The 15,525-nt window shown below is 36.6% G+C and overlaps 1 protein-coding gene across 1 annotated transcript in view; it reads right to left on the bottom strand.

The window, feature by feature from the left end:
- Nucleotides 1–10,735: 10,735 nt before the first annotated feature.
- Nucleotides 10,736–15,525, bottom strand: part of LOC145495448 (uncharacterized) — a 35,169-nt gene continuing 30,379 nt past the window's right edge. The window contains exon 2 of the mRNA XM_081475066.1: nt 10,736–10,793. The gene's annotated coding sequence lies outside the window, so the exon portion shown is untranslated. The remainder of the gene's footprint in view (nt 10,794–15,525) is intronic.

The raw sequence follows: 15,525 nt of genomic DNA, 5'->3' as shown, positions 1-15,525 counted from the left end.
TGTAATACTTTACCACTCTTCTCCCTCCATAGTTTGGATCTTCATACAAGGTTACGCCTTCGTCTCCCATGGTTTTCAACTCTGAAAAACACAACGTGAGCAAACTTTTAGAAAGAAGACATTAAACAGCTGTAGCGTGGTGCTCACTTGAGTAAGGCTAGAAACTTACCTTATTACTTGATCCTTGGCAGGCTGAAAGTAATTTCTCTTGTGTCGTGATAGCTATGAAGGCTTTGGATGTTTGGCAAGCCCCTTTTATGTTGTCCTAGCTGACAGCTCTAATGAAGCATGCAAGTTGAAACAGTTTCTAACTATTTCCTAAAATGGTTATGATTTCAGACCTTGTTATTATAAGTGTCAAAATAGGGAGGGACATGTGATTTACATCAAACCACTTCAAATGCCTCACTGTTGTTAAACACGCATGAATGTAAATGAAAGAGGAGAGCCAAAAAGGAAATTACGAAGAAAACTCTTTATTTTGTGTGTTATAACTTATGGATTTAAACTGTTTTTAATATGTTTTCTTCAAAATATCTTCAGATAGATCTTCAAATTAAACAGATCAAGGTGGGCTTTGATGTTGTAACTCCACCCAGATACTCATTGACAACATAATTGACAGCTTGTCTCGCAGCCACTTGATCAACTGACACGTAATTGAAGGAGGCAGCCCAAGTGGCTGCGCGTGCGGAATTGCGTACTCCAGCTTCTGCCACGTCACGCCACGTAATTAAGCAAGCTATATTACAAATGCTACCGGGCTACACAGGAAAAAATGAGATTCTTTCTTTGTCGAGTTTTAATAATCTGTTTAAAAACAAATTACGGTCAAAAACCAAATATGCCTATTACCGTCAGAAGAAATCAAGATACTGTTACGTGTTCTTGTCGCACGTAAAACAAGAACAGATACTTAAGTAATTGCTCGCAAAGACAATTAATATCAGCATTTCCAGCAATCAGTGATTAATGAGGTTACGTTAAGTCAATTATCTCAAACCAGGTTTAAAAATAGCTCGTTTAACTGTAAAAGCACGTCTTTGAAATCTGTAGCTCCTCCCATTCAAACAGTGACATTTTCCTTTTTCCAAGAGGATCCAGATAACAAAAGCGACTAAAAGGGCGTGTGAAGTGGTCTTACAGGAACATTCCCGTTTACCAAATTCAATATTATAATTAGATAAGTGTTAGTGCTTCAAGCGGTGCAATTGGCATCAACCACCAAAACAAACCTCTTAAGTCCTTAAGTTGTTTTGATACTGCATCCTGATAGTTGTTGGCGTCAATGAATTTCTTCCGCTTTCCTAAGTATGGAACTTAAGCAACGACGACGGCGACGCCGAGAACGACGCCTAGTAAAAAAATTAATCTATATTTTACCAGCGAAATTCGCAATTATCTAGATCTGTCTAGTACGCGGATGGCTCTAAAACGTACTCAGGCTAAATATGCAAGGGCAGCGTTCACTTATAAATGGAAATACGAAAAATTAGCCGTCGTCGTTCGTGTTCCTCAGACCACGCAAAACTTAGTCATTTCACGTTCTTGATTTGCAGAGGAAGGCAAAGAAATGTACAAAGATTTATAACGCACGTGCACAGCTATTGTGTTGTTCATTAAACCTTTTTTTTGGTGGCGTTCTCGTTGCCGTCGTCGTCTTGGTTTGCTCAAGTTCCCTTGTTCCATAACACCATGACCATTTTGAGTTACTGTCGTTTAAATTCCCTTCATACATTCGTTTAATTAACTGTCAGAAAGCAAGCCAATTCTAGACTTGCTCGAAGAACACCTAATCCGTTATATATATGCTGATTCTTAGATCGAATAACAATTTTGCGTTTTGTATTTAACGAGTTTCTCATGCTGTAATCGCGTACATGCTAGGATAGCAGCCAAAGGAAAAAGTAATAATATACATAAGTTCAATGGTGCCTAATGAATCCAAAAGCAGATCAAATCTCTTTCTTACTGAAGATAAATAAAACCCAGCAATGATTTGTTTTGAAGAGGGTAAAAAGAGATCAACCTTGTTATTTCAAACACATTAGCATTATGAACTTTCAGACCACTGACAAAAAGCAATGTCTACATCAACCGCAAAGGTGCCGACCGCAATAATCGCGTAAAGCAGCGAAACTGAGGCTATTTGAAAGAGGGTAGTTTGTTTACATTGAGATCAATGGAAAGACTGGGAGTCATCACGAGATCAATCAGTCCTCTAGGGAAATATCTAATATTGCTGTTAACGAATTTTAAATATTTTCCCGCTTGCTCTGAGTATCAAAACAAACCTCTTGTAATTCCTTTATGTTCCTATACTTGGAAGAAATTATGCGCCAATGTACTACATGTTCCGTCGTGACTGGCTATAAAAGTATTATGCATAAACATACTTACTCTTTAGAAAAAGAATATTTAGGTAAAAGCTGATCTTTTTAGGACAAAATTTCAAAACAAAATGACCCTCACTCGCGCTTTGTTCCCGAAACCGGGAAAAAATTGCTGCCCTGAGTCTACCTACTGCATGCTCTCTGTCGACTGTAATCAAGAAAAGAGCTAGGAAATAACTGAAATGGAAAATAAAAGATTATTAATAAGAAGTTAAAATAAAATCAATTACGTTTAGTTTAGGCATGCTTGAATGTAACCCTGTGTTAGATTTGAGGAAACTAATTATTTTTCACTATCAAGTCTACAAAACTCGGACAGTCTTTAACTGATTTGTGTGCCACATCAGTTCATAGCGGAAGTTACAGCGCATTGGTTTAGTCGATAACTCAAAGAACTGATAAGTTCCGCTTTCACCTGAATAATATCAAAATACTACTCTCGTGTTTAGTAGGAGCTCAAAGCACTCTAAAACTGTTCTCTCAAGCTACAACGCAGTAAACCGTAAGTAAACTACACTTTGTATGCCGTTTTAAGGGAATTTGAGCAAACGAACTGGCAACAGCAACAAGAACGTAACACGGGCGTTATTAATTTTCATAGTCGTTCTCTGTTGAACAGACAACGCAAAATGGTCGAAGTTAACATTGTTGGAAAGCGTAACCTACTGTGCTGGAAGTGTTTCTTACCTCTTTACAGAATAGATCACTTGAGAAAAAGAAAGTTAAACGACACTTATTTGACACCAAAAGAGCTATAAAGATTTCGACATGTCAAGGAGATTCGTGAATAAAACGCTAAATATCTAATACAAACCGATGGGAATACAAAAGCTGGCAACTCGTTGTAAAGCACAGCTGAATAATACAAATAAAATATGATAAAATCTTTCGCGTTGATGCCGCGCAAGGATTTTCGATACATTTTATGTCACGGTCTTGTCCACTGTCTTGCGGCGAGGTCGATATTAAATGTTGATAATCGTTTGGTCTGTTCTTTTCAACGTTTAATAACAAGGGACTAAGAAATGTCGCTTGCTGCATTTATAGAGCGCATGGAGGGATCGGTGTATTATAGACGATACATCACCCCATTCCATGGATTGCCAAAGGAATACTACTGTTACGATATGCCCTAAGATTTATGACAAAGGCAAATTAAATAATGCTAACATTCGAACAAGAAGGCCAACTTAACTCAGTTATATCATGGCAATAATAATGCGAAAGGGAAATGTGATGTACATTTCCGCTGTCAAGAAGAATTTTTCAACTCCTTTCAGAGCAAATGTTGGAAATACATTGATACATTTCTATGTTTGCCTGATTTCGCGTACTAGTGAGGTACGTTAGAGAGAGACAGAGTGGTCATACAGTGTTCTTCTATCAAACGCAGGACCATGTGCAGTAGTGTACTTTGTCAAGTTGTTTATTTATAAATTGACAAAAATCGTGTGCATCTCTTCAGTGCGCCTGTTAGATCCTAAACTATACTAGATACAGTCGCCTCTCCGTGGCTCCCGGTCGGTGGCTGTATTGGTGGGCCAGTTAGCTCCTCTTCCTTTGGTTAAACTCGTCCCTGCTCGTTTTTGTCTCAATTATTTCGTACGAAAAACAGCAGCTAGCATACTGAAGGGAAATAGCTGGCAAAGAAAACAGGGCGCTAGCGTACTGATTTGTAAAGCAGAAACATTTCAGAGCATTTTTTTCCTTGCTTTTGTTTTTAGTTTACATCATCATTGTGTTAGCATCATTTACTTTCACTTCATAGTACATTTTAGGCCAGTCCATAGTTTGGTCATTCCGGTTGACTAGGGGTGAGCGAAATGAAACAACCCGGCGAGCTGTAGGTAGTGAAAATACGTTAGGTTCTAATTGATAATACTTCGAAAACAAGTATGGAGGAACTAGTTCCGTTAACTGAGCTATTGCATTATTATTCCTGCAAATCATATCCAAGCTCGTAAGGACCTACAATAGATCTTCTTTCCTCACACGAAGCAGTCAATACAATAAATAGGGAGATACAGTTTGAGTCGGTAGAGTTGGCTCCTAAAATACTGAGAGATTTTAATCAATAAGCATTGCATCAAAAGGGAGCTTTGACTTAATTCGTTTAACATTTTTGTCCTGATCAACATCGTGGTCAAGAAATAACAAGATATTCAAAGAAGTGTCCACGACACTGTCTACATCAAATCAACATATTTCAAAGCATATTTGAGATAAGAAGTCAGATCTAAAAATCTATCGACTAGGGGATTCGTACTTTCCGAAAAAAGGAATTCAAAGGTTTTAAGTGAATGACGAGGCATAGCTTGTTTTTGATTAATGGTCAAAAATCAAGCCGTTATCCCTGAGTGACATTTGTAATGATTCTAACAGCCATGCATCACGCGAATCAATATCTTTCAATACTTACATACATACATACATACATACATACGTACGTACGTACGTACGTACATACATACATACATGTACATACATTACCTTATGTATTAATTAGAGGATCAAAATAGGTCAGCTTTCACTGATCAACACAACACTCAACCGGTAATCCCAAGAAACATCTTTTGGGCAATCGTTAATTATAAGCTATATCTTAACTTTCCATTAACGACGCCGATTTCAAAACCAGCAAAACCGGCAAACGACTTGATACGAAGCCGTGTTTTATACCTCCAGCATTTTTCACTGAATCTCCTGACATTATTATATCCTGAAGGTCGTTTATCACAAGAGGAGGTCAGTCTTATACATATACATAATTCCTGACAACGCCTGTACACTGACTAAAATCGTGATATAATTCATACTCTAGAATACACTCCTTGTGAAGTTAACTGTGTAAGGCGTTATAAGCGATTAATGATTTGTGAATAAACTTCATTGCTAAGGTAAGCGGAAAAACGCAAAGCGACCAAAATATTACTTAACTGCTCCAACTGAAGGCAAAACAGATAACTGCCCACTAACTTAGTTCACTGCCCAGTTCATAAGTATTACCGTTAATTAAAATTTTAAAAAAATTAAAAGCGAGACAGCTTCCCTGGAAATCTAAGAGCTGCCCTTTACATACCTGTTGAGTAATTTCCTGTGGTGAAGGCGGCTGAACGGAACGCTCTGGATCGCCGAAAATTGTTTAAGATGCTTTAAAGAGATTCTTTCATAGCGGTTTTACCACTAGCAAACTTGATTGTCTTTGTTGGAGGTTAAGATCAAAACAACAGGGATTTTATTTACACTCAACATTTTACGAATGCTGTGTAAATTATTTAGAATATAATTAAGGAAAACGTTTCATATTTTCTGTTTGTATATTATACGGAATATTATTAGATTGTACTAAGATACTGAAAGGAAAAGAGTAGAATTTGGTTTTCTATTGTTCCGAACTGGCCTGTTCACAAACTCATTCTACTTCAGTATCCCTTGGTTTATTAGTCCAGTTTCAATGACAGAATTTGACGAATCTTTCCATACTACATTTCTTTATTTCAATCCACAATTTTACTCTATAGATGTGCATTATTCAAAGAGTCTGCTGTTATTGCAATTCGTTAATCATAAGTTTGATTTTCTATGCTATGTAAAACGCAGTTCCTCGAGATAATGGAACACGGAACTTGTTCAAGCTTCATGGTTTCGTCTTCGTTCGTTGCTCTCCTTTGAAAAGTAAATCAAATGTCTCTCAAGGGGTTACCATTACTACATTAGGGAGTGATAACCTTACTGCCCACATATGACTGATTTTGCCACTTTAAAACGGCTGAACTCTCTTTTCAAAGATTTTATGCCATGGGTTGCACTTACAAATGTTTTTGATATTTATTGTCATATTACAGGCCATGTCCAGCACAGTTCTGAAACTGTATGAAGAAGAGAACTTTCTTGGGCGATCAAAGGTACGGTCTTGTGAATATAGCACAAAGTTTGCAAACGAGCATGACCTAAATCTTTAATAACCTCTGCTAATATAATGTAAGTAATTTGTTATTTACATATCTAGCCTATAAATTCGAATTTGCATTGTAAGACTTTGAACGTTTAGGAAGCTGTTCTCTTATGGCCAGTATTTAAAGCCAATTTCCTTAGTTATGAATAAGATTGAAGATCATCTTGTAAAAAATTTAATTAAGATCTTTACGTCACAGAACCCCCCCTGAAAAAGGATAAATAACCACGTATCTCAGATTCGTTTAATTTCTTACTCAGTAACTCCAAAAGCAAAATGACCTTTTGCTTGCTTTTGTTTCTGAGGTGAATACACCAGGTGATTACGTTTCTTCAGCCCTGTTCATTGATTATTTTTGGGTTTAATTTTTGACGATTGACTGCCTAAAACAACTCTCTTCAAAATTTGCTCAAGTTATTTGCAATATTTTGCAGGAGTTCGGTGAAGAGTGCAATGACGTGACAAATGATCTTCCCAAAGGAGCCTCGTCAATTGTTGTGTTTAAAGACTCGGAGGCTTGTCAGGTTTTTACCGAAATCAACTTCAAAGGAGTGAACGTGAACTTAGACCCTGGTAGAATGTACAAGTCCCCTGCTGATATGGGACTACTAGACCCTGTGAAAAGCTTTCGTAAAGCTCCATAGAGAGTTTATCATAATCACAAGAGTAACAAAAAAATACATGAGGATTGAATTGTTATGGACGTCTATCTGAAGAAAAAGCTCTTGTTTAACTCAACTAAATCTCTCCCTTGTATCTATGAACCTCGTAATAAAACCCAGGTCTTTCAACTCTCTCAGACTCTGGTTAAAGTGGGTGGGGGGAAGGGGTGGGAATGGTCGACAAATCGATGTCCAAAAGCCATTTTTGCCCATAGCTGTAATGATATATAACTACTACGTTTCTTGCTACATAAACATGCTGCCGTATACAGGCTGCACGCTGTAATAGGGATGGCGAATCGTCCTTCAAAAACTCTGGGTCTCGCAAAATTTTAGTCGAATTTCACGGGTCTCGCAGTCTCTTTTTTTTAGCGGTTATGTGCGTCTCGCAGTCTCGATTTTTTATACGAAGCTCTCTCTGAGTCTGGACTTTTTGCAAGGGTAAGGATTTCGAAGTTTCGATTCGTTTGTTTGTTTTAATAAATGACGTCTTCTCGTCACTTGATATTGAATTTCAACTAAGCAACTTTCAAATTTCCGAGGAAAAGTTAATCCTAACTTCTGCCAAATTTTCTGAATTCGACAAAAAGTTACAAAACTTACCGCAACGTCATCTTGACGCCAAAAAACAGTTATTTTGTTCTAGGATATCCTAACGTAGTGTGTTATAATCGAATTTCCAGTTCCAGCTTGTTCGCAAAGGCTGGCTAAGAGGCTAAAAGGGGAATCAAGAAGCCACACACAACCCACGATAGGTCATGATGAAACCCACAAAGTCGAACTTAATATCTGTTGTCCCCTGTGGAACTGTGTAATCAAAAGCACAAGTATTTACGACAAAAGGCTCCTTTGTAAGACTTCTGTACAAGCTCATTCTCGCTCATTCCTATAGCTCTCAACTAAATCTGGGGCTCGAATTTTAAGAGTCTGAGCCCCTCGCGCTCGCACTCAAAACACTTTGAAGTCTCGGTATCGCAATCGGAAAAGTCAATTTGTCTCAGGCTCGCAAAGAAAAGCGCTGGTCTCGCCGTCTCGCAAAGTCTCGCATTTACCATTCACCACCCCTTGTAATATTAATTGGAAGTGAAAAATGAAAGACACCTTGCCGTCAACAGTTCTCCGTGTAGTATAGTCGCAAAAAAACAACAACAACAACAACCGCCTTAAACTTTTTGCTCTTTCTCCAATAATAGTCAAAGATTTAACAAAAAATTAAGAGGCATGGAAGCGCTCGCTTTTGTGGAATTGGTGGATTTTGGATCTCGACTCTCAACTCTGTTCAGAGAGAACGTTTTCAAGTAAACTGGTTCCTGTTACCAAGAAGGTCAAAAGAGCCCAGCCATTATCCCAAACATAGCATTACTAAGAAACATTACTAACCGCAACACCTTAATTGCAATGTTTTAACAAAATAAATGAGTATACAAAGTCATTACAGAGTCAAGTGATAAGCTGCCAATGAGGCCAACTGCGCTTTATCTATAATAACAAGTCTCTCATGCTTTTCTTCTGCTCCTTCACGGCCGAAGATTACAATTATGTCACAGTCCATTATTTTGACAATTATATTCAAATTTGAGACTAGTAATGAACTTTTTACTGGGATTTTCTGGCTTTAAAATTGCGTATATGAATGACAAAAGTTTCATATAGGAGTTTCCATTTATTTCATTTCTTGTCCGCTGTCTTACGGCGAGGTCGATATTCAATGTTGACAATAATTTGGCGCGCGAATTCCAAATAACATTTACCAGCAAAGAGCTGTTCTTTTCAAAGTTTTGTAACAATGCATAGGAATCGAAAATATGACTTGATTCGATAGTGTTGGCTTGTAAAATTCTCACGGATTTTAATCAATAAACCTAACACTAAAAAGGTACTTTAACTTGTTTACAATTTTTGTCCTGATCAACTTCGCTCTCTAGCAAAGATATTCAAAAAAGTGTCCACGATCAAAGTAAAAACATTCCAATGCTTATATTTGAGAGACGAAAGTCAAATCTAAAAATCTACCGACTAGGGAAGTCTTACTGTCCAAAAACAGGAATTCAAAGGTTTTAATTGATTATTGTTAAGGAAATGACGAGGCATAGCTTCTTTTCAGTTAATGATCAAAAATCGAGCCGTTATCCCTGAGTGATATTTTTAATGCTTCTAAGAGGACATTGTTTCCAGCTGAGCATGTGACGCGCCATGCATCATTAAGAGGCTCAGAATAGGTCAGTACTTAACCGGTAACCGCAAAAAACGTCTGTAGGACAAATGACTAATTATAAGCTATAAACTTGTCATTAACGCCGCCGATTTCAAAACCAAAGAATTTGACTTGAAGCCTCGTTTTATTCCTCCAGCAATTTTGTTGGACTCTGCCTCAGTGCACTCCAAGCATTTTCCATTTAAATTAACAAAATGCTTCTTCTCATTCCTTAGCTTGGCTGACTTTAAAAAGATTTGGCTTTCATTTCTTTATTTTCACCACTGAACAGAACGCTCTGTAATGTTGAAAATTGTTTAACAAGGTGTTTAACAAGTGTCTTTGTTGGAGGTTAAGATCAAAACAACGAACAAGGAGTTTATTTACGTTCAACATTTTGCGAATGCTGTGTAAATTCAGATACAATATGTTTAAGGAAAACGTTTCATATTTTCTGTTTGTATATTATACGGAATATTATTAGATTGTACTAAGATACTGAAAGGAAAAGAGTAGAGTTTGCTTTTCCATTGTTCCGAGCTGGCCTATTTACAGACCCCTTTTACCTCAGTATCCCTTGGTTTATTAGTCCAGTTTCGATGACAGAATTTCACGAATCTTTCCATACTACATTTCTTTACTTCAATCCACAATTTTACTCTATAGTTGTTTAATATTTAAAGAGTCCTCAGCTATTGCAATTCGTTGATCATAACTTTGATTTCCTGTGCTATGTAAAACGCAGTTCCTCGAGATAATGGAACACGGAACTTGTTCAAGCTTCATGGTTCCGCCTTCGTTCGTTGCGCTCCTTCGATAAATAAATCAAATGTCTCTCAAGGGGTTACCATTACTACATTAGAGAGTGTTAACCTTACTGCCCACATATCACTGATTTTGCCACTTCAGAACGGCTGAACTCTCTTTTCAACGATTTTTATGCCATTGGTTGCACTTAAAAATATTTATTGTCATATTAATATTGCAGGCCATGTCCAGCACAATTCTGAAATTGTATGAAGAAAATAACTTTGGTGGACGATTAAAGATAACGTCCTGCGAATAAAGCATAAGGTTTGCGAACGAGCCTAGCCTGAATCTTAAATAACCTCTGCTAAGGTAAAAAAATTTATTATCTACATATCTCGCCGGCCTATAAATTCGAATTTATATATTCAGACTGCTAGTCTGAGCATTTAGGAAGCTGTTCTCTTTGGGGTGGTATTTAGAGAAAATTTTCTTCATGATGAATAAGAATGAAGGCTCTCTTTTAAAGAATTTAAATAAGTCTTTACGTTACAGAACCCACCACTAAAAAAGAATACTATCGTATCCCAGATTCGTTTAATTTCTAGCTCAGTAACTCCAAGAGATTAATCTCTTTGTAACTCTAAGATAAAATGACCTTTAATTTGCTTGTTCTTGTTTCTCGAGGTGAATACACCAGATGCTTACGTTTCTTCAGCTCTGTTCATTCATTACTCTGGGTTTAATCTACAAATAGTTATTGTCATATTGCAGGCCATGTCTAGCAAATTTCTGAAATTGTATGAATAAAATAACTTTGGTGGGCGATTAAAGATAACGTCCTGCGAATAAAGCACAAGGTTTGCGAACGAGCATGACCTAAATCTTTAACAGCCTCTGCCAAGGTAAATAATTTTATTTATGTCATTATTTACATATCTCGCCTATAAATGCGAATTTGTATTGTCCGACTCTGAGCATTTCGGAAGCTTTTCTCTCACTGCCGGTATTAAGAGCAAATGTCCTTTGTGATAAATAAGATTGAAGGTTATCTTTAAAGAATATATTAATTTAAAGAAAAGTCTCTACGTTACAGAACCCACAAACAAATCAGATTACTAACCACGTATCCCAGATTTGTTTAATTTCTAACTCAAAAACTCCAAAGACACAAGGACCTTTTGCTTGTGTTTGTTTCTTAAGCTGGATTAACCAGATCATTACATTTCTTCAGCTTTGCTCACAGATTATTTTGGCTTTAATCTTTAACGATTGACTGCCTAAAACAACTCTCTTCAAAATTTACTCAAGTCATTCGAAATTTTTTGCAGGAGTTCGGTTAAGAGTGCAATGACGTGACCAACCATCTTCCCAAAGGAGCCTCGTCAATGTTTGTGTTTTTACCAAGATCGACTTCGGAGGAACGGCCGTGATTTTAGAGCCAGGTGGTTAGTCTCCGGATAAAATGGTTCTCCTGGGGTCTGTGAACTCCATAGAGAGTTTATCATAATCGCGAGTGTAACAAATCTTCATTTACAGTAGTGGACCAAAAAAACATGAGCATGGAATTATCATGGACATCTATCCGAAGAAAAAGATCCTGTAAAATTAAACTAAATCTCTATATTGTATCTCTATAAACCTTGTTATTAATTAAACGCAGTTTTTAGACTCTTTTAGACTAATTATTTTTAAAGGGGGGAATGGTAAATAAATCCATCACCAAAAGCCTTTTGCTAGTAGCACCGAGAAACTTTTCGATTTTGAAAGAAGGTAAAATGACACTTATAATCTAAGTTTGCATTACTTGCAGCTTAGACATGTTGCCATATATGTCGCATCCTATAATGTTAATTGTAAGTCAGAAGTTAAAGAAACGTGCCGTCATTCGTCATGCAGTATAGTCGTAAAATCATAACCAAAACAGCAGCCTAAGAAACCTTTTGCAAAAGAAAAACATCAACAAAACAATTAAGAGGAAAAAAATAGAAGAAATTTTAATTCCTTCGGAGCACAGTTTTGTGGAATTACTGGATTTTGGATCTCGACTCTCAACTCTGTTCAGAGCAGAACGCTTTCAAATAAAATGGTTCCTGTTTTCCAGAAGGTCAAAAGAGACAAACCATTATTCCAAATAAAACAATACTAAGCAACATTACTAACCACAACACCTTAATTGCACTGTTTTAACAAAATAAAAGAGTATCCAAAGTAACTAAAAAGACAGGTGATTAGCTGCTAATGAAGCCAACTTCGCTTCATCTATCATAACAAATCTCTCATGCTTTTGTTCTGCTCCTTCACGGTCGAAGATTACAATTATGCCACAATCCATTAAATTTGACAATTATATTCGACATTGCGTGGCGCCCTTCTTTAGTGAATATATTACAAACAAAGTTTTACCGTTCCTAATTTGAGACTAGTAACCCTTACCAAACCAAACACTATTTTAAATGTATTTAAATACTATTTTTAAAAACTGTTTTTAACCTATTTTATGAAATAGATTAAAAACAGGGCGAAAAGTGTATTTTTAACGTAGTTTTCGACTGCTTTTAATGGTGTTTAAACCTGTTTAAAACACTACTGAAACAAAATTTGAAATATATTTTGGAAAGCTTTTAAAAATATAGTTAAAATTCCAAAACTCGAAATCCTTTGCTAAGTTTAAAAATATAATTAAAATAGTCTGTAACTACTTTAAAAATCTCTCGAAGAACACAGCATTCGGAATAAAAACAGGACACAAATCGTTTTAAAAACAGCTTTTAAGCTGCAAGACTATTTTTGAACTAGTTTAAATGACAATTTTAAAAGTATTTTGTACAAAATAGGTTTAAAATAGGTGCAAAATTATATTTTTAACATATTTTTCGACTGATTTTAAAGGTGTTAAAACCTGTTTAAAACACTATTGAAATCCACTGTCTCAAAATATATTTCAATAGTACTTTAAACAGTTTAAAAATTAGAGTGGATCATATATGAAAAAATATGTCAAATACAATATAAATATATGAAAATAGCTTTAAAATTGTCCAGAAATGGCATACAGTAATATAGTATAAAACAGCATAAAAATAGCACAAAATAGTATAAAAACAGTATGAAAATACAGTAAAAATAGTATAAAAATAGTATAAAAATAGTTCAAAAATAGTGTCAAAACAGCATAACAATAGTGCCAAAAAAAACTTAAACTTACATGTAACTTTGCTCTAGCTGTGAACAACACATGACATGCTAGAAGTCAGTGTAGGGCAAACTCAAGCTTGATGGGGGTGCTTGGCTCCACTTCTTTCTTTACCTGTATAATCAATGTATGTAGCTCTACACTTACTGTATCTGTATATGAAAAGCTGTAATAACAGTTGAGCCTGCGATAATATTTTTTTTTGTCTACTGTACATGTATAAAAGGCTAAAAGTTACTAAAGTTTTAAAAACCAAAACATTTTTGAGTGTACAGTCATCATCAGTGGTGCATATTTTCTTTGTTAAGAAGAATTGTAAACAATGTAAAGGAGTCAAAGGAACATGCATGTATCAATACCAATTGAGAACTTGAGGCTAAGGGTCCATTACTTAGTATAAAACATCTTCTATATCACTCATTTTAAGGCTAAATACAGGTTATTTACTTGTACTGGTATGCTTTGTCTGCAGGGCTGTCATTAAGGGTTGTAAGCCGTAACACCTGTTATGGCTGAGTATGCTTGATTTTCCCTTGATGCTGCAGGTAAAATTCCCTGTTGTTTAGAGAAATCACCCACAAAGTAACAAATTTGCTATGGGTGTGGAGAATAAGGCTACAGGTGACTAAAAAATTAATGACAACCCTGGTCTGTACATGGGAACTATACATTGTAAATGTACATGCAGTACATGCATCAATCACTTCTAATCAAGGGAACCCTTTGGCCAATTTAGAGGGTACAACTTATTGTGTGACTTTTGTAAATTTAGTAGGTGATGATCATGTTGTGCAAAGGTTTTGTTCATCTTTCATCACTGAGCAATGTCTGAGGCTGCGACTAAACCCTGCATCATTTATGTGGTCCATGTTACAGTTGCAAGCAAGTTGTAGGTTTGATTTTGAGTCATGGACTTGTTTTATGTACATGTACAAGTGCATGTAGCAATTAAAGCTGTACCATCTGATTGGGCCTACAGATATTCAGACTACGAGTAGTCCCGGCCTCTTTCGCTTAGTCTATTGTGTGTGATGCAAATGAAAACAGCGAGAAAAAAAAATGTTGATTTTCTTTAATTTGTGTCATGCATGATACATAGACTAAGGGCCTCTTCATGTGAGCCTGGTAACTGGCCAAGTGCTGTGTTGCAAAAGCGAAGCTATTTTGCCTAAAAAGTTTCGTCCTGCTTACCCGGGCTGGAGCATTCATATGGGAAAATTTTCATCCTGGTCACTGAGATCTTGGATGCAAAAACTGAGATCTCAGTAACCCGGCCAGCCTGGCTTCTCATACATATATGAACACATCAAAATTTTTACGAAGGAAAGAGTGGCGAGGTGAGATCTCAGAAAATGAGCCAGGCTGGTTGACCTGGCTCATATGAAGAGGCCCTAAGCCAAAGAGGGAATACTCGTAGTCTTAGCAAGCAGGGCAGGGAAAAACCCACATCCCATTGCCTGGGGCAAGTAAATTTTGCTCTTGGGCAAGTGAAAATGGAAGTTTGGAGGTCTGGTCAGGTGGGCAAGTGAAATTAGCCTCAGTACATATAGTCTTGTGAATGATAATTTCCAATCAAAGCCTGTTTCAAAACTTAAGACTGCAAGATGAGCAAAACAGTGAGTTGAAAGCATGGATTAATTTAAAATCCAAGCATACTTTGTATCTGACACAACAATTGTGTCACTGTTGGTAGTTTCTTTCACCTAGTTTCATAGTGCCAGTAAACTCATATTGTTATAGTCTATCACTGAATATAGACAGCAACTAGTAAATGATATAGTTGATAGGGCATGAACCCTACGTGCCCATTGGGCATTAGTAATATTTTAGTGGAGCCAACTGAAAACTAAAATGAAATGGCCCACTGAGCAGCTAGATCTCATTTTTTTTTTCCTGCCCTGGCAAGATGAAGCTTAAAAAACGAAAACCACTTGCAGTAAGTTATAGGGAACCCAAGCTGTCACAAGTCAAGGTCATGTGCAATTTGAGGTAAAGTTATACAAAAATTTTAAAATTAAACGAGACTTACCTGTAAGGTGAAGTTTGATTGGAATTCTATGAGTCACTGGTCAGGAGCTAGGGAGTCACGTGAGATAGAGCGCGGGAACCTGAGCATTAGTCTTTAAATCCTGTGAGTGGACACATAATTTCTCACTAGTTTAAGGTGGGCTGAAAAAACATATGCCCAATGTTGTGTAAGAATAGGGTGGGCACGTGACTCCCTAGCTCCTGACCAATGACTCATAGAATTCCAATCAAACTTCACCTCACAGGTAAGTCTCGTTTAATTTTAAAATTCTATTTCGTCATCGGTCTAAGTCACTAGTGAGTCACGTGAGACTTTAAAGCAATGTGGCCATGAACAGGTAAACAGAAGA

Source organism: Orbicella franksi, chromosome 8 (assembly GCF_964199315.1).
Source record: "Orbicella franksi chromosome 8, jaOrbFran1.1, whole genome shotgun sequence".
Taxonomy (NCBI): Eukaryota; Metazoa; Cnidaria; class Anthozoa; order Scleractinia; family Merulinidae; genus Orbicella; species Orbicella franksi.
Note: the sequence above shows the minus strand (reverse complement) of the source record. Positions and strands in the feature narration are given on the sequence as shown.